The 21,799-nt window shown below is 38.8% G+C and overlaps 1 protein-coding gene and 1 long non-coding RNA gene across 11 annotated transcripts in view; both read left to right on the forward strand.

Annotated features, from left to right (window-relative positions):
* LDB2 (LIM domain binding 2) overlaps positions 1-21,799 on the forward strand; it is a 264,065-nt gene that overhangs the window by 134,111 nt on the left and 108,155 nt on the right. The gene's annotated exons all lie outside the window — the stretch shown is intronic.
* On the forward strand, positions 3,143-17,727 carry LOC138109944 (uncharacterized). The gene is made up of 3 exons (XR_011150747.1): positions 3,143-3,225; positions 9,066-9,182; positions 16,538-17,727. It is a non-coding gene; the product is annotated as an uncharacterized lncRNA (long non-coding RNA).

Below are 21,799 nucleotides of genomic sequence, written 5' to 3' on the forward strand. Positions count from 1 at the left end.
TCCAGCATAAACTGCCTACATGTAAGTGTTCCTTCAGCCAAAGAGGCTTGTGCCTTGACTACAGGGTCTTGAAAGTGCTATTCCTTCATTATCAGTGTTACCTTTTCCACACCATTCAGCTTCAAACATCTGCTCTTTATCTGTGACTTGGGCTAATCTCAGCTTGCCATTTTGGATATAGTACAGGAATATGTGCAGAGAAGCACCAGTGCACAGCAGTCTGTCCAATGGCAGCTTTTGAGTCAACTCCATCAATGTAGTTGACTGGGTACCTGAAAGTAGATGTTGACCATTTTGTTGAGTCTATTAAAAATCCATTACTCCCAACTCCATTTGGTTATGATAAAGGTTTTTATATACAATTTTATCTAGTCCAGAAATATTAGAAGACTGTAATTCAATTTTATTTTTGTCTTTAATGTCTGAACGTGAATTAATACAGCATTACTTTTCATCCTGATATCAATCTTGTTCCTTTCATTCAGATCCAAATTCCTTTGTAGTACATGATTTAATTCACTAAAATAAGGTAAAATGAAACCCTAGTCCAGGGAGCATTAAAGTAAAATATTTTTCATGGCACATGTGGATAGCAGCAGTCTGCTGTATAACTGTTTGTGTTTCCCTCCCCTCTTTTAGTTGCTGACAGACTCTAAAAGTTTTTTCCCTCTCAAGAACTGATAATACCTCTATTTGTTCTTCCCCCCCACCCTACTCCCACCTTTAGCCTTAAGGAAAATCAATTCATCCATTATTAAATTATATTAGAGAGATTAAAAATACACTTTTCTTTTATAAAATCAAGTCACTTTTTTTAAGCAATTTTGAACTCAGACTAGTTTGGTACTCCTTAACTGTGGATCTGTGCTTTCTTTTGTGGCAAATTAGCTTTGATTTGACAGCTATTTTTGTTTCAAGATTGTAGGCACACCAGCTTTTTTACTGAGGCTTGGCTCTTAGGGACTGTTGCACATGCATGGCTGGCTGTGCATCCGATTCTGTAATCCAAAGGGATGCTCCAGGTCATGGTCTTAGGAAAAAAAAAATAAAAAAAGGAAAATAAAAAAAGGAAAATGTCCAGGCAAAGAGATTTTTAACCACCACATGGACTTGCACCAAGAAAAGATGTATCAAGTTGGAAAACAAAGGAATGTCTTTCCTTTCCAGACTGTTTTTGTTCAGTATACTTCTTTTCTCCATTGTGCATGCACAACTAATGGAACTATTTAATAGTTCTAAAATGCAAATGAAACAGAAGGTATCTTCTACTGAGAAGGGTTAAACTTATCTTAGTGAAATGTACACAGGCTGTAGTGTGAATTTGTGTACAACTTGGGAGTTGTATTATGGTAGAGATAAGATTTCTTGGCTAAATAGAAAGAAAAAGTCTGGACAATACATTCCAACCACCTTCAGAGAGGTAGAGTTTGTACTGTTAGTACCCTCAGAGCCAGCTTGTTGATTTAATTTATAATCTGTTATGCTGGTGGCTGGATGCTATGCTGACATTAGAAGGCAGTATGAATTGCAGTGCTGAGGGCATGACTTCCATACAGCTCATGTTTTGCAGAGGTTTTTTTCAGGCTAGATCCAGATCTAGTGAGCTACCTGCCTGTTAATGGCTGGCATGCATTAGGTGCATTCCTGGAGTCCATCTGACTCCTTTCTTGTGAAGGGGGTACAGTTTGTGAGCTTGGAGACCTCTCCGTATCATGGCCCAAAGTGAGGTGATTCAGCCACTGACTTCAGAAAAGTGTTCCTTAACTGAGCTAAAAAGTGAGTGTAAATTTAGGTATGGAACAGAAACTCTTTTGTGATAATGCCTTCATTAGGCACCCTGCCAGGTGCCATGTGTGCCATCCTGTGTTGAAAAGGTCATTTAATTTTACTTTTGATATCATTTATACCATAGACGTAATAACGCTCTGTTCTTCTCCCTTACTTCCATGAAAAGCATGTAAGTCCTGGAGGAGTGTATTCTACATATTCAGCACCAGTCATGTTCCTATGACAATGCTCTTCTCTGATCTGATGACAATTCCTCTTCCTCAAACACTTCCTTGGTTTTTTTTTTTGCTCTTGAGCTGTGGAGAAGATAAGGCTATTCAGCACACAATCTCCCACCCTTTTCACTTATTTTAGTCTTTGTGAGGTCTGCAGCCTTGCTCTACAGCTGTGCCTCAGCCCCTCCAGGGCTGCTGACCTCTCTTTGAGAATGCCAGTGGCCAGGCTTGGTAGTAGCTTGTTTTGCTGCTTGGACCCACTTTCCCCACGCTGGGTCAAGGAATTAGTCCCATCTGATGGTCCTGGAGTGCTGTGTGGAAACTACGTCCCTCAGGGAATAAGGCCATCATGCATGCTCTTGGCATACTTTGAAAGCCAGTCTTAAATCCCAAAATGCTTTCTTCTGAAGCTTCTTTCCCTCCATCAATTCTCTTTAATAATAACAAAGACAAAAGCCCTATTTAGGATCTGATGATGTGATTCTACAGTAGAGAGCTCAGATATAATAAATATAACTTTGGCTGCTCCTAGCAATAACTTTTTCAACAGAATGTAACCAATATGTCAGTAGATATATTGTGGATTGCATGATTTCAAATAAGTATTAATATGCTTTGATATGTCTCTTGATTGTAGAAAGGTGTACACATATATCTAGATTATAGTAAATTTGTATACTATCAAATTCATTTGTACAAATATATGTGATCATGTAATTACAGTCTGTACTATTGCAATACAGATGCACGGAGAAGCAGGATTAAGATTGTGCTGTCAGCTTCAATTTGAATAACCCCTGGCATCTGAGCACACTGCAGTGGAACATCAGCTTTTGGTGAGGCTTTTGCTGCAACTGCTAGAATTAGGATCAATGCCTGCTTCTCTCTGGCCAGCTACTGCTGTCGTGAACACAGATGTGTGGACCTGGCCATTCTGATCAGTGCACTGGTCACCTGCAGCACACAGAAAAAGTAATAGAAATGAGGATAGTGTCCATGAGGAACATGAGCTAGGACAGAAGTGGGAAATGGCAGTGTAGCTTCTCAGCAGAAGCAGTAAGTGAGAGCTATGGCACAATCTACAGAACAGAGCTTTCAATGGGCTGGGCCACCACAAGTGCTTCTCGTTACAAGAAAATAAAGAAGTGGCCTGCAAGAGTTAGCAAGGACCAGCATTCATCATTACCCAACTTCTAGATGTCCTACTAGAAAGGAGAAGAATGTCAGTATTTTATTTTTGCTTGTTTGCATAGTGTATTATGGGATATTCATTCAAGTCTGTTTAAGTTGAATGATTGTTTAAAGACATCTTAGTATCTACTGAAAGTGCTAGTTAATAGCAGAGACAGCAAACAAAAGATACTGTTTACAGGGAGCATGTTAAAACCATTTTTTAAGCAAGGATTTAATGAGATAATTTTGGCATGTGAGAATTTTCTGGTTTGCATGTCTTGTCAGTTGAGTATTCCCCTTCTGTCACTTCTTTTTTAGAGTAAGGTTTATTGGAATTGCACAGCATATATAATTTGTCTTTATGAAACTGATACATTTACTCACCAGACCGTGACACATTTCTCTAGACCTGTTGATAGGATCTAAACTGTACTCCTTCTGTGTGCTTTGAATTTGAGCAGGATTGAAAGGGACAACCATGAGTCTTTTACCTTGAAATTTTGAAACAGTTCTAATATGAGAGGAAAAGACCTGGGAGCCTGCCTCAGATAGCTGTGTTACAACAGCACTACAGTGTTTCAAGTGCACATTACTGTAAGATTTTCATTCTCACTGAAAAAAAATTGTAGTTTTTTTTTTTCTTGGAAGCTTTTCAGCTGCTTGTATTTTACTCTTCTCCTTCTTTATACCACCATAGTTATTTTTGTCACTGTTAATTTATGAAACAATATTTCATATGTCTAGGTAGTTTAGTTATTAAGGAAGGAAGCAACAAGAAAATAGCATCTCAATGTCCTAATACACTGATTATATTCAAGTGAACAGTGTTGGAGAAAAAAACAGGCTTTTGGTATATACTCTTGTGCCTTATCTGTGCAATGATGAGTCAAAGGGACACAGAGCAAAATTTTCAGAGGCCAATAACTCTTACAAGTAATTTTTAGACGTGTTCATGTAAACCTGCCATTAATATGTCCATACTTGCCATTATATACAGCCATTTGAGGAAAGAAAAATCATTATTGAAAACATTGGTTTATGGGTTTAGAGTCATCATTTATGAAACTTATACTTTTGCTTTTTCATAAATAATTATTAGTGTACCGAGTTTTCTGGCACAACAAAGTTGGTAAAATGCCATGCATATATAGCCTTCCTATTTGAAAAACAGTCTAGGAAAGACAATATTTGATTGACTACTTATGAGTAAACCTCCTATTTCAGACAACGTAGCTGAACATATTTTATGCAAATACATTAAAATGCATGGTTTTCTAAAACAAAGATAGGCCAAAACATCAGTAATTATAAAAGTCTTTATGCAGGTTCACAGCAATACAACAGTTCTCTTTCATTTGATAATTACCTTGTTAAGCTAGTGTCCAGTTAGCTCTGTGTCTTTTAAAGAAAAATAATCTTCTCATTAATTCATGGCAGAGCTCCAGCATTCTTTGTCAAAATATTGGTCTGAAATTTTGACTTAGTTTTAGGTTATCTGGTCTGAAGTAAGCAGCTCCTTCTTAGATTTCCTCTTCATCATTTGCCACTCTATTTTTCCATTATTTATTTCTACTATTAAACTTTAAATTATACCATATTTAGTTATAAAATCATAGCGTGGTTTGGGTTGAAAGAGACCTTAAAGATCATTTGGTTCCAACCACCTGCCATGAGCAGGACCACCTTTCACTAGATCAGGTTACTCAAAGCCCCACCCAGCCTGGCCTTGAACACTTCCAGGGATGGACCATCCAGTTTTTTTGGGCAACCTTTTCTAGCATCTCACCACCTTCATTGTAAAGAATTTATACCTAACAGCTCATCTAAACCCACCTTCTTAGTTTAGAGCCATTACCCCTTGTTCCATCACTACATCACCTTGTAAAAAGTCTCTCCCCAGCTCTCTTGTAGCCCCCTTTAAGTAGTGGAAGGTGCTATAAGGCCCTGGAGCCTTCTCTTCTTTAGGCTGAAACAACACCACTCTCTCAGCCTGTCTTTATAGGAGATGTGCTCCAGCCCCCAGATCATCTCTTTGAGTTTGCCCAGCTCCCTCTGGATGGCATCCCTTCCATCCAGCCTTGCCACATCACACAGCTTGGTGTCATCTGCTGCCTTACTGAGGGTGCTCTTGATCCCACTGTCCATGTCATTGATGAAGGTGTTAAACAGCCCTGGTCCCAGTACAGTCTCCTGAGGAATGCCACTTTTCCACAACCCTGTGAATACAACCATCCAGACAATTCCTTGTCCTCTGAGTGGTTCATCCATCTAATCCATGTCTCTCCAGTTTAGAGACAAAGTTGTGTAGTGCAGTGTGAAATGCTTTGCGCAAGTCCAGGTAGATGGCATCAGTCCCTCTTCCTTCATCACCAGCATTGTAAATCACAGTTGCCTGTGTCTGGATGAGTTCTGCCCAGTGCTACCAGCACTACAGAAATGGCAAGAATTCCCTGTCTCAGTACAAACCAAAGAGTATGTGATTTTTTTTTTGCCTGTCCATTTTCTCTCTAACTCTGGTTGGTAAAATTTAAAAAATGGAAAAACATGTATCAACTTTTTAACTCGTTTATTTTTCAGACTAATGATAGACGTGGTTCATGTTGTAGGGATGACAGATAACACAAAAATCATTTAACAAAACATGTAAAGTTTCCTTGGATGATGTGAAAATGTCTACAAATCCTCAAAGGGAATTTTCTTTTCTTTCCTATTTCAAATGTTCTTCAGACTTCTTTAGTGGGATTGCTGAGAACCATTGACAGACTTAGATCAGTGGAAACCTTTCTTAAAAGTTACATTTTCTTCTTTTTCTTCTTCCAGAAGAAATCTAACTTCCTGTTTCACATCTCAGATGCCTTGTGCTCACTGAGAATAGCAGCAATCAGGTTTATCCTGTTGCTGAACTAGCTTAAATATAGACATCTACAAAGGCAGCAGTAATGAATCTCAGTTAATATCCTGTTTATTCTTACAGAGCTTTTGTATAGATTCGTTTGCTGTCAGTGAAGATGCTTTTATGATTTCTGTAATATATTTATCTTTCAAAACAGCAAAGAAGCTTTCATCCGTCTGCCATCATTGCTATTTACAATTGCAGTGGCACTAAAGATGATCCCCCTCAAGTTTCCAATTCACAGTATTTTCTCAGGTGCTTTAAAACTGGAAGAAGTTATTTCAGGGATAATATATTTAATGTAGGCGATTAAATCTGATGCCTTGAATTACTCAAGACATGTCACAAGTGACTCAAGTTATTATTTGTTTTCCCATGAACCACATGAGAACCTCCTTTTGTTTGAAACCCAATTTTGTCGATTGCCAAAAGTGCAATGAAAATTAGTTTGGGATGGTGGAAAGGTCATAAGATGCTTAGCTAAAGATATATCTCATCAGAGTACTCCACCCCGTGCTCTAGACATGCTGCAGAGTAGGATAGCCCAATTTTCTGTCTAATAAAAATAAAAAGGTATGGGAGGATGAGTAGTGATGTTTCAAAGTCCTCCTTTGCTTTTACTAGACATGACATCTTAAGTAGTCAATGTTTTTTTACAGTTCTTTCTGTATGGCCGTTGAGTGCTCAGTTCCTTCATACACTTTCACATCCTGACTTTCTGCATAATCTGAGAACATAAAAGTGGGAGAGGGCAGGAAGGGGCTCTGGCTTGTTGGATCCCCTCTGTGAAGGACTCGTTAGCCCTACCAGCTCCTAAGCTGTCAGTGCATAGTACCATGCTATGTGACACACTGAAGTCCCCCCTAGGTCTAGGATGACCGTAATTCCCAGGTGGTTGGAAGCTGAATTGGCTCTAGGAACTGCTCCCTGCCTCTTAGTAGAAAGAGCCATCAGTTTTTCCTGTTAGGGAATGTTTACCTTCCAGGCGTTGAGCCTACTTTACCCTCACCATGCACTTTTAGGCTTATAGTTACAAGGATCCCTAGATGATCTTTAAGGTCCTTTCTAAGTCTAGGTATTATATGATTCTATGATCCTTGAAATGCTTTGAAACCAGGACTTTACTGATTCATCCCACCTAACTGAGCATCTGTTAGAAGGTATCTGGATTTGTCTGGTTTTGAGTTTTAGGATTCTTTTTTATTAATTTTTGTCAAAGTAAGAAGTGGCAAATTCAGTGCAGACCTTCTTTTCCTGTTCAAACAGCAATACACGGCTATGCAGAATTTTACTGAAGATCACCTGCCTTTCATTTGAAGTTTGATCAGACTGTGCTATTCCTTTTAAGTTTATTGGGACACAAGTGTTCATTAGTGCTATATCTCTGTGGCCAGACAAGTGTCTTTTGGAATTAAAACAGTACTACACTTCAGAATCTCAGAAAGTGTCACAGTCTACAAATTTAACACAGTGGGGAACCGTTTTCTTGTTCTTGTTTGTGTAGAATTTGTACATCTGAGCTCCTCCAAGCTCCCATTACCTGCCACTTACTTCATCCTCTCCAGTGCATGAAAAGGGACAGCAGGGGTCCTACCACAGGACCAAGTTCTTCTTCTAGCTGGAAACAGAAGGTCACTGCTGAGGCTGGCCAGGGAAACAGGACCTGCAACCTTGAGGGGTATCTGGTACAGGGGAAAATGAGGGACTGTAAAAGTCTGTAGTATCTGCCAAGGGGGTAAACCCAGCAGAAGGACGTAGGAGAAGGACAAACCACAAATACTTTTTAAAATGTGTTTATTGCTAGGGTGTTATTGAGGGTAAGTATTTGTCTTACAGCAAATAAGGGCCATGCAGAGAAACACAGCACCTGAACAACATAGTGATTCTCTGTGTTGTGGGGTTGTTTAAAGTAGACATCAAGATGGAGTTTTCTTTTTTTTTTACTCTAATTTTTGAGTGTTCCAAGGTCTTGTCTCCTATGAACAACAACATATGACCTGGATAAGTAGTATTCTAAAAATTCTGGAAATAATGAGTCCAATATGAATTGTCTTGCTCTAGCGATATATAGATGATAGGAAGAAAACACAAATCCTCTAAGTTACAATTCCTGAAATTCCACTAAAAAATCAGATTTTTTCTTTAGACCACCCTTCCTGAAGATTTGGACAAGATCCTGTGTAGTAAGAAAATTATTTCTTTAGTTAACTTCTTTTTACTATTATCTACTGCTCTTATTTTTCTGATATTGTCACCTTTGCTACTTTTGGCCTCATTTTGGATAGAAGGCACTGAAATAGCATGGGAACTGTTGTTTTCTCAGGATCTGGGAAATTGCCAAATACCGTGCTAAGTTGCTTATCATTCCAAATGCTCAAATCTGATACTAAGATCAGACTCAATGAGGTCTAGCTATGTAACCAGAAGTTTGAAAGCATGCATGATCTCAACTGGGCTTCTTGTGGGTTGTGTAGCATCACAAAACCCAAAGCAGATATTTTTCTCTTGCTGTAAGTACTGTTTGAGGTCTGAGAAGAATTCACAGATCTTCCACAGGAGAAAAAAATCCTCTCTTCCACTCTGCTGTCATTAATCCTATGCCATGCATTTTCCAGTGCAAAATACAAATTAATTTTATGTAGCACCGAGCTAAAAATCAAAGTAATAAAACCTTGCAGGTTCCTTCTAATCTTCTGCAGTATGTCTGGCTGCATCATATTATCAATGGAGAGGAGACAGTTTCCATTTGAGCACACAGTCTTTTTCAGCTTTTTTTCATATAACCTCTAGTTTTTATGAGGAAAATTACCATGCTCTCATTTTTTTTTTCTCTGACATTTTTATCATCATGGAGGTTAGAAAAATCTATACACAGTGATTACTGTCCAGTAACTGTCGTGAAAATTTGTGCTTTTGCAAACTTTTTTCTGCTTTAATTCATAACCAAAATCTGTAGATAATACTGTGCAAACAATGTATTGTATGTGCTAAATAAGGTGCTGCCTTCTGCTGTGATTTGTGACTGAAGTTACAGCTCAACAAGTGGAGGTCTAAGGGATGCAGCTAACGAAGGATCAAAATCTTGTCTGTTCAGATTGTGACAGTTAATTCAGGTAAGATTTTTTGTGTTGGACAAGTTCAGATGCTTTTTTTAATTGCCTATCCTAAACTCTGCCACACATGGTAGATGGATATCAGACAGCTCAAGCTGTCTTTCGACATGCATGGCTTCTGGGAGCCTCCAGGCTCATCAGAGAGTTACCTTCTGCACAAATCAACTGCAAAGACTTTCTAGTTGACCTTCTTGCAAATAGAAGTCCATCTACATCTTAGATGGAATTAGATGGTGTGAATTTTGGTCATGATGTTTGCAATAAAGTGTTTATCTTTGCTTGCAACACCAGCTCTACTTACACGTGTTCTTGTATCTCCATTCCTTATTACCAAGGCATCGCTTTACACTGTGAGGATGATGAACATGGACAGCAAGTTTCCACAACAGCGTCTTAGAATATGTTCTGAAGCTTGTGTCTAAGGCCCAAAAAACTGCCCTCATTTTCAAAATTCCAACACATTAATTTTCCACAAAATCAGTGGAAGTTACTTGCACAGTTGAGGGGAGGATTGTCAGAGGCATGCAGATGACATAAATGCTGCATGTGTGTGGCAAGCCACTCTAAGATTAAGTGGCTGATATTACTAGCGCAGTTGAAAATGCAGACCTCTATATCAAAGCACATTTAAAAAGCAAATCTGTGCCATGGAAAAAGCTTGTTATGCAAATAGCCAGCATTTTCACCTGTTAAGTTTTTAGCATCTAGAATACTGTTGGTCTATAATTCCTCATATGTGAGAAAGCATCTTACAGGCAGAAGATAAATTCTGGTGTCTCTCTGGTATTAAATATCTGATAGGAAAGGGCAATACTTGTTCAAATCACAAGGTGGTTGCGCACTGGATTTGTGTGGCTAAACTGTTAGTGATTCATAGCAGTCTCATTTGCGGTAGGAGAGGTAACCTGTTAGGTCCTTGTGAAAGACCAAGCCTCTTCCATACCACTTCTTCAGTCATATCTTTTCAGGTAGGAGTGACAACTTGTGTAGACTGCATTATCTTATCTGTGTCTGTCATTTGTCTTGTAACTGTTAGGTATCCATATAGATACATGGCTAAGAAAATATAATTGAATGAACTATACAATAATTTTATTAGCTGACACAAAAATCAGCTTCTACACTTTTTTCCCCCTAGAGAAATACCATGATATTTGTGTAGATGTGAATTAAAAATGCCATATAGATAGGGCCTGGACTTCTGAACTCTTGAAAATGGAATATATATAGCTGTCAGAAACAGTAACAAAAAACTAGGCAGTGAGGAGGCAGATCTGTCATTCAGACTGATTGGGCTTACATATATTCACCACTTTGTGTATCTTGAACTATGCAGTATTTGATTGTCCAGATGGCTTTTATCAGCTGTTCAGCTGTCCATTGAAAACTGGCCTAACAGTGTTTGAATTACCTTGCTATGATTCCTCAGGCACCTGAGGGCAGCTGTTAAAAGTTGAATTCGATTTAAGTCTGTGCTCATGTCAGACTACACAGGTGTTACTTCTGTTTTTATTTGTTTTATCTGATAATTTGTTTAACAGAAATTGCCAAATTAAAAAAAAAAAAAACAAACTCTGACAACTTCTTTTAGCTAACGGAGGTGAATTTGCTGGAATATATGCTTACTCTTTCTCAGTTTTGTTTCCCTTTCTTTAAAATGCATATCCATGTTCAATTATATTTAGTTTTCTCAAGCCGCTACTTTTTTGTACTGCTTCTGCAGCAAATCAGGCTTGATTTTTTGCTTTATATATTTTAATGTAAAAAAAAAAAAAGACAAGAAGTATCAGAGAAAATTGAAACAGGAGGACCTTATTTACAGGAGAAAATTTTACAGATGTTACTGGTCTAAATCCATTGAGTAAATTTTATTTTGATATTTCATAATTCCCAAATTTCTGTGGCCACTTCTAAAGTGCTGTTCCTGCTGTTTACCAACACTTAAAAATTTAAGAAGAGCAAAGACTTCTTGCATTAGTAGATTAATCTCCGTTTCCTTGTCCTTTTCTGCATTCAATGTCACCCACTGCCTGGCAGGGAGCGGGCTGTTACCTCACCCTGCTCCCTATCATGCTTGTAAATATAAATGGCATACTGCCTTTGTGTAAAAGGTGAGGCTCTTAGGACATGGCTAAATCGATAGAATCTAAGAAGCATAATGCATGTGGTGTGTTAAACAAGTTAAAAATCACACACAATGTGAAATGCTAGTGGTGTTTGACATACAAACCGCTGCCATGAATGCAAGACTCACTGTACTCAAGCCCACATTGAAGAAGCACCTTTCTCCATTCTGAAGCTATCAGAAATTTGTCAGTTAAATTAAGTGCTTGTTTCTGTTCTATATTCTTTGTGTGTGTGTGTATTTTCAAGAGTCTAAAAATCATAACTCATGGCTGCGGTTTTATTTGTGAAACAGTCTTTGTGTGGACAAAGTTCTACAGTGCACAACGTGAAGAGAGACATTTGAACCTCTCTGCACAAGTTGTAAGTCAAACTTCCATTTTTTTGGCTCAAGTCTGTAACAAATCAGTTTGAAAAACTGAATTCTAGGAGGTGGGACCTGGATCTTACACCACCTTGGTTTCCCAGTGTTGTCACTCCTTGACTTGTGGCAAGTTGCAAGACTATACTTACATCTGTGTGAAATGAGCATTAGACATTTCATGAATCTAAACTTGGTCATCTAGAGTGGATCTAGATATATCATTTGGACATGTCTACATTAGAGAGGAAAATTTGCTCTGTTTGGCAAAAAAGTGGAACTGGAGAGCATCTCAGTCAATAGCCTGATTGTCAAACACATCCCAGTTTCTGCTAAGAGAGCTCAGGCATTAGTTTAGCATCTGTGACTTCTCTTGCTCTGGGTTACACATGGGGATCTACAAAGGAGGTTATCTACAAAGAAATGGCAAAAACATCCACCTGATATCAAACCAGGTACTGTAGTTAATTTTGTGAGGTTTTGAAATAGATTATATGAGTGCAAATATTTGTCAGAACTGGTCTTGGCTATTCACTGATTTCAAACAATTGGATGACTGTCATACTGCTTCCCTAGGTGCTAAAAATCAACGATGATGCCAGACTACTTCATTCATTGTTATTTTAGAAAATCCCTAATCAAAACAAGTATAAGTGCTGATGTGTGCTCAGTGGTGGAGTTTTATGTGTTCCTTGGAAATATGATATTCCCTGGAGAGAGAGGAAAGGATTAGAAATGATAACCACTTTTTAAATACATCAGCTTGCTCATGTGTGTGGTGTTTTTTATCAGCTTTACAGCAAAAGCTTCATTTGATTTGTACAGGGATGTGGATAATAAGGAGAGAGGCCAGCAAGCTGATTTTTATAGTCTGTTTGTAGCTTAAACAAAGATCTGGGATTTTGCGGATAAAGACCAACTGAAATACCACAGATTATGCAGCTTTGGTTTTTTTTCAAAGATTTGTTAATTTTTCCCCCACAGAGCCTGATTTTCATGTGTCCATTCCACATGAAAACAGGGAGTTTTGAAACAGAATTTGTGGCAGAACTTTATCAAATCCTGCTCCTTGATTGTGGTTGACTCATTGTATTCAGGAATGTGCCATAATTAGACACCCTTTCTTTTGTCATAAACAGGGTTTGTTAGACCACCATGACATTAGCAGGCACAGTTCTCACTGCAAAAATGCCACTGTTCTGGATAAAATCCTTCAAGTCAAACAAGAGGTGGAGCAAGCTGCCGTCTTTACTGGAGGGTGAATATAAGTCAGTGGCATGGCTCCAGTTTTGCTGTGACACAGTTAGAAAGCTTAATGAAAATTGTACTGCCTTGTCTCTTGTGCAGGAGTGGAATGCACAACCCTGCCAACAGATTTCTCAGTGCGGGCAGAAGTAGAATTTCCCTTTTTTTCATTTTATTTCTTTTGAGCTCTGTATGCCTTATGCTTAAGTTAGGATCACTTGAATGCAAAGTGGCTTCTGGATGCTGAGAGCTAAGTGAAAATTGCTGTTAAAGTCCAACAGTGTGGCTCCTGCACACATTCTGCAGTTCACAGCTTGCTCGCTTGTGAAGCTGAACCAGATGCCTTCACAACAGAGCTGGGACCTCCTGCATTAGACATTAGCTGGAAGTGCAAAGGACCAGATTAATGAAAAGCATCACAGAGAGGCTCTGTGTGAAAGTATCTGTGTTATTTTTAAATGCATAGAAGAAAGCCAGGCAAGTGCAAGGCGGAGTGGCAGGACAACACATCACTTCAGCAGTACTGCTCACTTTCTTATTTTGACAAAGTTGTTGTGTCCACTGTTGGAAGAAATGGATATTTTTAAAATCAATTTTTAGCTTGGTCTAGAATTTAGCTTCTTTCAGAACCTGTGATAGAGATGTTGGTCACATTTATTTTTAAATTCCAAGGGAAACAAATATAGAAATAAAATCATGTTTCCCTGCAGCACTTGGAAAACAGCTTTTTCATCCACCAGAACATGACCACTTGGAAATTCAGTTGACTAAAAATTGACTAAACAAAGGAAAATCTGCAAGGAATATTTCCATTGCAGAGAAGGCTGCAAGGAGTAATTCAGCAGCATTCTTGCTGGCAGTGTGATGTAGTGAGCAGAGCTCTGGCACAGCTCTGGGGCAGCACGTGGACATATGGGTCTCAACTCTTGTAATTTGTAAAACAAGTAAAGCAATACTTTTGACTTAGGTGTTTTAATTTTTTTGATACAGGATTTATATAATTTACATTTTCAATGAGCTACCTTTTTTTTTTCCTTTAAGCAGGAAATAGCAAATGGAAAGTGGTGGTACAGGCAAAATGAAGAATTTCTAAATAAACTAGAGCTACTTGTAGGAAGACTGAACCAGCTGTCAGTGACTTAAAACAGCTGAAAGATGGGAGCTGATTTTGCTCTTAATACCTAGACTGTCCCTCATTTTAGAAGACTTCTAGGTATTTTCAGCTTATGTTTGAAAATGTGCCATCTTAGCTGTAGTCTTAGCATACCTCATGTACAACTGATGAGAGATTTCTGAGGACACCTAAGCCTGAGTGATCAGTTGCTGCATATTCAATCTGTAAAGCACTTTGTGTTCTTTGTGAGGTTAAGATGCTGTCTGAGTTTTCCAGTAGTAAGGGTCAGACCTCATGCTAGCTAGTCCTTATATTAGCTATACCCAATCCTGTATCAGCTTCAGTGGGGATGTGTGTTGAATGCAATATTATTCAACATGAGTTAGGGTAGCTCACGTAATCCTCAAAAGAATACATATGAGTAAAACCATTGGTTATACAGGAAAAGGAAAATCTCAGGAAATAGTATTCAGAGCTTTCAGAAATACAACTGTGATGACCTCTACTTCCAAAATATCAGTAAGTATGTTTTATTTTGTGGTGTATTTTGAGTGGTACCAGGCTGTGAGTTTAGATAATTTTCAGTTCTCTTGCAAGTGTCTGGCCCCAAAACACAGTTCTGAATGACCTGCTTTTTATTTTGCTGATTTTAAAAGGACTGACGTGGTGAGGCTGCTGTTGAGGGACTGCCAGCCAACTGCCATCCTTAATTATATCTGGGCTTCTTCAGCTTCAGTAGGGTAAAGTCACAAAGTCCCTTTAAGAGCTTTTTTCACTCTACAGGAAACGTCACATGTAAGGTATAGTAGTGCACCTATCACAAAGTGTTCATTTATGGGGCAAAACATTGCTAAGGGAGGTAAATTTGGTCTCTGGGAAGCAGATGAAATAGAGAGCAAGCTGAGAGTCTCCAGTATAAATGAAAGAAAAGTATCAAAAGGGTAATTGTGATTGTGTGAAATAAACCCTGTGTTGCTGTGACTTTCTTATTGCTAGCCATTGGAATTCAGGGTCGGGTTGTGCTGGATACAAAAAGGTATACATTGAGGACTTAATCCAAAGGGAAAAGCTTCCAGTGGGAGTGGCTGCAGCCCCAAATTAGGCAAGGGTTCATATGGCACATTCATGCCATAGGACCTGAAGCAGAGGACTGTTGCACAGCTCTGTGTTTCCTTTTGTGTTGGTCGGTGTGGACTTTTAAACTGAGCCCACCATGCCTGGTGAGGAACCCCTTGCTCTGGGCACGGCCAGCCTCCCTGTGGCACAAAGGCTTTTGGCCAACACCAGAGAGAATTAATTACCAGAGGTTTACCCTTACTTGCTTGCTAGAAGGTTCTGACATAGCTGTGTCCTCTTTTTTAAGGAGTGTGTTATCTTGGCTGAGCTCAGCATGTTGACTTCATTAGGGGCCTTTGAAGGGATTCATGTGCTTGCTCCTGCAAGTGGAATAGGGACTCTGTCTCCAGACCTTGCTTTGTCTCAGGCCAGAAGCAAAGAATGCCCCAAAATTGGGTATTGGTAGCAATCCTTAACCCTCTGTATTTCCCAAGTGCTGCTCCCAGGAGTGCCAGTCAGCAGGAAACAATTTCTGTGTCTTACTGTCTTGTTTTGTGCATTCCATTGATCTGCTCAGAACCTCAGAAATGGTAGAAACATGAGCTTTCCTATGAATTTTTAACATAAGGGCCCTTATCTTACAAAGTTGTCTGCCTCTGCACACCCTAGAGGACTAAAGTCAGAACAGCTTGGCAGAGTAGCAACATTTGTTAGCAGAGATCATCCTCTCAGAACTGAGGCCTAAATTCTTTCTGGTTCTTTTAGAAAAATCCAAAAAATTTAGGATCTCTTTTTTAAAATATGTTAAGCAGAATCAAAATTTTAACCAGTGCTTTACTTTCTGACCATATAACAGTAATTTCAACCTGTCCTCCTTAGTATATAAAGTTAATTTTTACGCTTGAGTTTGCAATTTGGAAAAGGATTTTATGATGTTCTGTTACGGTACATCAATATGACAAGAATCCACAATTAAATGTTTTAACATACATTTGTAGTTGGAAACACTCTCTATTATTGTGAGACTGTTTACCAATAAATACAAGCTGAAATAAATTTTATCTGTTGTGAAAATAGTCTTTCATTGTTAAACAGAATTTCTGTTATACATGTATTATTTACTATTATTTGAATTTAAAAGAATTTCTTTACATTACAAACTGTAAATATAATTTACTGTTAAACAGTTAAATTACAACATTTAAAAAGCTAAGCTGCCAGTAATTTGACCATAAATATATGCTATTTTTTCCCCGAATGCTTTGCACAAAATATTATGAAAATGCATACATTACAAGAATTCAGACAGGGAGTGCAATTCAGCTTCTCCTAATTTTTATCTGAAAATCTATCCATTTTCAGCATTAGAAAGTGAGAGGCAATAATGTATTCAGAGTGACAGAACAAAGGATTCTGATGGCTTTCAGCATCTAACACCCTTCTTAATGCTTACAGGTTTTGATCCTTTCAGATATCATCTTGAAAATCATGAAGGAAAGCTACTATGATTTATGTGATACAATGCATCCAGTATCTGCTTTCGTGCTTTTTTTTAACTGCCCTTTTTTCAAGTGCTTTAAACTCATACATATTTCTAAACTGGTTTCCGTAGTCAACAGTTACTACTGACAACAGTTTTCACGCAATTCATGAAGGTCTGGGTCCTGCAAGGTGTTGACTGCTGTGGTGCTGATATCACAAGGGTTACCTCAGCTTTAACCAGAGCACTCATCTCAGTTGCCCACCCAGGGAAGGCTCACATCTGGCTGCTGGATTTGGGGAAGGAGCAGCCTCGGGGACAGCAAAACAAGAGACCTGAGACTTGGCATCCACAGCATATGAGCCCTGAAAATGAAGAAGGTCCAAGTAAAGGCCTAACCCTTCCTTGCTGTCCATTCTGACTGCCAAACTGAAGGTTTTCAGTGCAAATTCTTGCTGGCACACACTTTTTGGATGGCAGAAGGTACTGTCATGTATTTTTCCTGCCCTATAAACGTTGGCTCTTGTGATACACAGAAAAGAAACATAGGGTAAGACCAGCCAGTCCACCAGCAGGACTAGTCAGTTTGCAACACATGTTTTTGAATGGTTAGTAGAAATTGTAAGTTATTAGTGGGACATTGTTCTTATTTGATGTTTTCTTCATCTGTTTTCTGTTACTGTGAAATGCTCAGAACATGCAGAGATCATTTGCCACTTTGGCACTTAATTTGAGCAAAGACCATAAAAGATGCCTATGGCTATCAGTTAATTTGGCAGAGACTATACAGACATACTTTAAGTGATCAATTTGTCTGTTCTCTATCCTGGGCACTTAAAATTTGCATTTTCTTATCTTAACTGTGCATTCTGGACATGGACTTTATTTTTCCTGCTATTGGCTGGACCCTTGTGTTTAATTCTGTCCCTGCCTACACAGGGACTGTGTCTCGTCTTTATCTGTACTGTCATACTCTTTCTTCATTTTCTTTGGAATAGAGTCACAATTTGTCTTATATATAACTGGAAAAACAAGAAAATAATTTAAAATTTGATAATAGAGAACAAAGATTATTTTAACATCTTCAATAAATGAAAAACTGAAGTGCTCGTGCAAGAGCAATTGGAACAATTACAATTTCACCATCATTTTTCTACTTCTGCTATTCTACCCACCAGCTTCATTAAAACTCTGATGAAAATCCCATCCTGCCTTTCTGTTTCCTTTAAGGTTTGCCTCTGTACCCATCACCTCTTACACTGATGCACACTTGACAAACCAGAACAGCATATGTCTTTACTGTGCTGTCATGTGCAAGAAGCAAATGAAAGTGTTTTATGAATCTCACTGCTGGTTTCATTTCTACATGATGTGGTACAGTGTGTTTGCATAAGCTGTGCTGACAGACAGGATGGAATATTGTATACTTACCTGGAACAATTGGTCTTATCAAACATTGGTTGACTATAGTTTTGAGTTAGACCTTCTCCTGAAGAGAGAGTCAGTCAGTGATAAACATGGTACATGTGCTCTTCACTTCTCTGTTGAGAAAATTTCCTTTCGGACCACAGAGGCACCAACTCAGCCGAATGGTCAGCTGATTGATCATGTGCACCACTGCCCCATTCTCCAGCTGCCTCCAGTTTACTTGTCAGCAGATTCACAAGGAGGGCCTTTGTGAGTAATGTTGCGGGCAGCTGGCATGAACCAGTTGTTCGAGATGTGCGAACTCCTTTCTAAAATCTGAAAGAACATTACTTGGGGCAATAGGAGGTCAGGATATATCTATTAACACCAGGAAAGCCTCTTATGTGAGTCATGCAAGCAAATTTACTTGGAACTTCTTCTCCCCTTGCTCTGTGCTGTTGAGTTGCACATACTGAGATCCTTGCCTCACAGTAGCGTGCCATCAGTACATCCGTAAAAGGTCAGTATGTAATGATAGAGCAGTTTGTACTTGATGACATTTTTCACACCGAATTTTTTCTCCTTAACATTTCTGAAAAAAAATCACAGTTTTAAAGCACTTCTGAGCTGAATTTGAACAAGCTGGTGTTAGGAATTCGCCATCGCAGTGCTCACCCATCCCTAACCTTGAAATGTTTAAAAATAAATAAATAAATGGATTAGCATAAAATAATATAGTAACCCACTGAATTTATTTAGTTTAATTTATGCTAATCATGGCATATTGGTGCTCTGGCAGATAAAATAAAGCTGGTGGGGAAGATTGCGTCAAGGAAGCTATGACAATTAACCCTAGAAATTATCACTTTGAAAGTGTGTTCAGCTTTGCCATTGAAAAGAACGAGTCCAGAAAATTCTGTTAACTGCCACTAATAGGATGGATTTATTAATTTTAGGAGTGCAAATTTAATTTTTTAATTATATATATACACATATGTACACATGTATTTTCTTAAATGTGCATAGTCCTGCTAGATATTAGAATTTTGAATATTTGAATATAAGAAAACAGCTTGATGCAGAACAATACTCAGGTTATTTTACATTGGTTTTTAATTATTTCTGGCTTCTCTGAGGTTTTTTTAAGGTTATGTAATATAATGTTGGGGATAATCGTACATAATATAGAAGTTAATATTAGTTTAGGCTTTCAGTAACATCAGAAGTAATGAAAATGACCAAGCAGAAAAGTTTGTATGTATCTTTACTATTATTTTAACAGAGGATAGATGGACTCTATCATGCTGCATCTCTTACAAATTGTGTCTTGACTCTGTCTACCAAAGAAAGCATACAGCCCACTTATCATACACAAACAAGTATCTCACGACTTGTCACATGCTTTAGTTCCTGCATGTGCTGATTTGGTTTTAGATGTAAATTAACTCCTTTGCTTTCTCACATAAAACCCTGTAAACACTCAATGGAAACAGAATTTTAGTTATGACTTTTTTTCCACACAAAATGAAAAATTGAAATTGTGATGAAGGGAAAAAAATGTTCCTTTCTTCACCTTAGACCACATTGCATGAGGTAAATGTCAGACAGGATCCGAGTGCAAGCAGTCTCTGAAAAGGCAAGATACTTTTACTATTTGCTAGGTTAGAGTTAGCATTTTTGCTGGTTTGATTTGCTTTTTAAGGGGTAGAATCACAGGCTTAAAGGTAATGGCAAGGATTTTCCAAAGAAGATGCCTCAATTAGGTTTTAATTCTCTTTAGGACATAAGTAGGTGGCCTGATTTTCAATACTGCAGAGCAAGCAATGGCAATCCAAGGCCCACGAGGACTGCAGGATTTTAGAACTCATCCATTTGTTTTGCTGCCGCATTTTGTGGCTTTAAATCATATTATCCTGAACCTTAAAACAGGTCTTTCCTCTTGGTTACTGCCTGCAATGCCTGAACAAATGGCAGGAGCTGAGCAAGTGAATGCCTTTGCACAGGGAAGAGTAAAACTGGTAATGTGCAACTTCTGCCATGCATGGAGAACAAACATGAAAATGAAGCTCATTTTCTCAAGTGCCTTTTGTTTGCTGTTATTATTTGAAGCAAGGGTCACTAGCAAATTTTCAGATGCAATTATAGGCTCTTATGGATTGCATTACATGCTCAACTTGCATGGTAGTTTTCATTTGAACTTCTTGTTCTCAGTCAATTAAAACTTGCCAGAGCGTTCACTTGGAGGTTAAAAATATTCCTGCTGCATACCTACCTGGGAATCCCCTGTGCCTGGTCACAGGGTGGGCCGTTTTCTGGTAGGGGCCAAGATAAAACATACTTTTCCACATTTACAGAGAATGTCTGTGGACTCTGACAGCTTGTGCAGCTGTAGGTAGAAACTTGAAATTGGCATTGAAATAACTCTCATGAAGGAGAAGGGCTGCTATTTTTTTTAAAGAAAATTGCTTTTGATTTGACTGAGCTGTAAACCTTTGGGAAGTAGAACAAAATTTTATTCTCTGAGCTTACAGGGTATGTAGCAGAGGAAAGATTCTGTGCATATGGTTAATTTAGTGAAACGGAAGAGTATAGTGCAACGTGCTGCTGAAAATGGATGGAAGCACCTGAGGCTGGACTTTATAAGGTATGAGGGACATGTCGAAAGAACTTTCAGATTTTAGGTGCTAAGGCAAAGGCAGTCTCTTCTCCTCAGCTCTCAGAGAACTCCTTACTGATGCTCCTAACACAAGCAAGAAGGCTCTCCTACACACACAGTCATGTTACTCTACCCCAGAGAAACAAAATAAGGAAAAGACTTTGAACAAGTGTTTTTAGCCTCTTCTGGATTTGAAATTACATTATGGCCACACTACAGAAAATCCAGCAGATCTACCATGCCACATATACCATGATCCAGGTAGCAGGGTCTTTATCTAATCTATCACTTGCCACATCTTCTGCCTCTGCTTCTTCACTTCTAGATAGCATCAATCCCCCATTTAAGAATTTGAAATCCATCTTTGGGTATCTTGCATATTTTTAATTTTCTTCAAATTAGAGGTTAGTGGGGTTTTTTTCCAGCCATCTTTCCAAGGATAACATATTACACCCAGTCCTTTAGTAAAGTTTAATTTTATTTTTTTTTATTAATTTAGCTAGCCTTCCAATAGGGTCTCTACAATCTTCTCTTCTGTAATGTTCAAACTGGTCCTCAGGATAAGATGACACAGGACAGAAGAAGGAATCTGTGGCCCGTTCCTTCAAGAAGAGCTTTTGTTACCTGGACAGACAGCAGCTCTCCTGAGCTCTGACGGGTTCTACCGTGGCCCCAGCTCTGGTGCAGCTCCTGCTTTTCTCCCTGACTGGGCCCTGAGCTTCCTTTCATGTGCAGCTATGTCACCTGACTGCCACTTCAGAAGTACATCTTCAGTTCCATCATCCATGAATGTTGAACTCAATATATACTTAAAAGGCCAGCTCTGTGGCAGGTCCAAGCACTTTACACTGTGCAATTCTACTGTCTAAAGCCCTACCCAACTGCAATTCCTCTGACAGACACTGATTGACATACCCCTTCCAACAGGGTCAGATCCAGTCTCCATAAAACTTCCCTGCAGCAGCTCTGGCTTGACTTCCTGCCCATAAACCTGGGTTCTGAAATCAGCCCAGTACTTGGGGAGCAAGGCAGCTTCTCTCTTGTGTGCAGAGAGATGTACAAACCCTCCCTGAAGAACCTTCCTTCACCAGAGCTTCCTGGTGATTCCAAAGGATGTTGGTGGAGATCAGAGAGCCAGTCCAAGGGGAGATCCATCATAGATCTACCTGTTGTT

The sequence above is a fragment of the Aphelocoma coerulescens genome, chromosome 4 (assembly GCF_041296385.1).
Source record: "Aphelocoma coerulescens isolate FSJ_1873_10779 chromosome 4, UR_Acoe_1.0, whole genome shotgun sequence".
Lineage (NCBI taxonomy): Eukaryota > Metazoa > Chordata > Aves > Passeriformes > Corvidae > Aphelocoma > Aphelocoma coerulescens.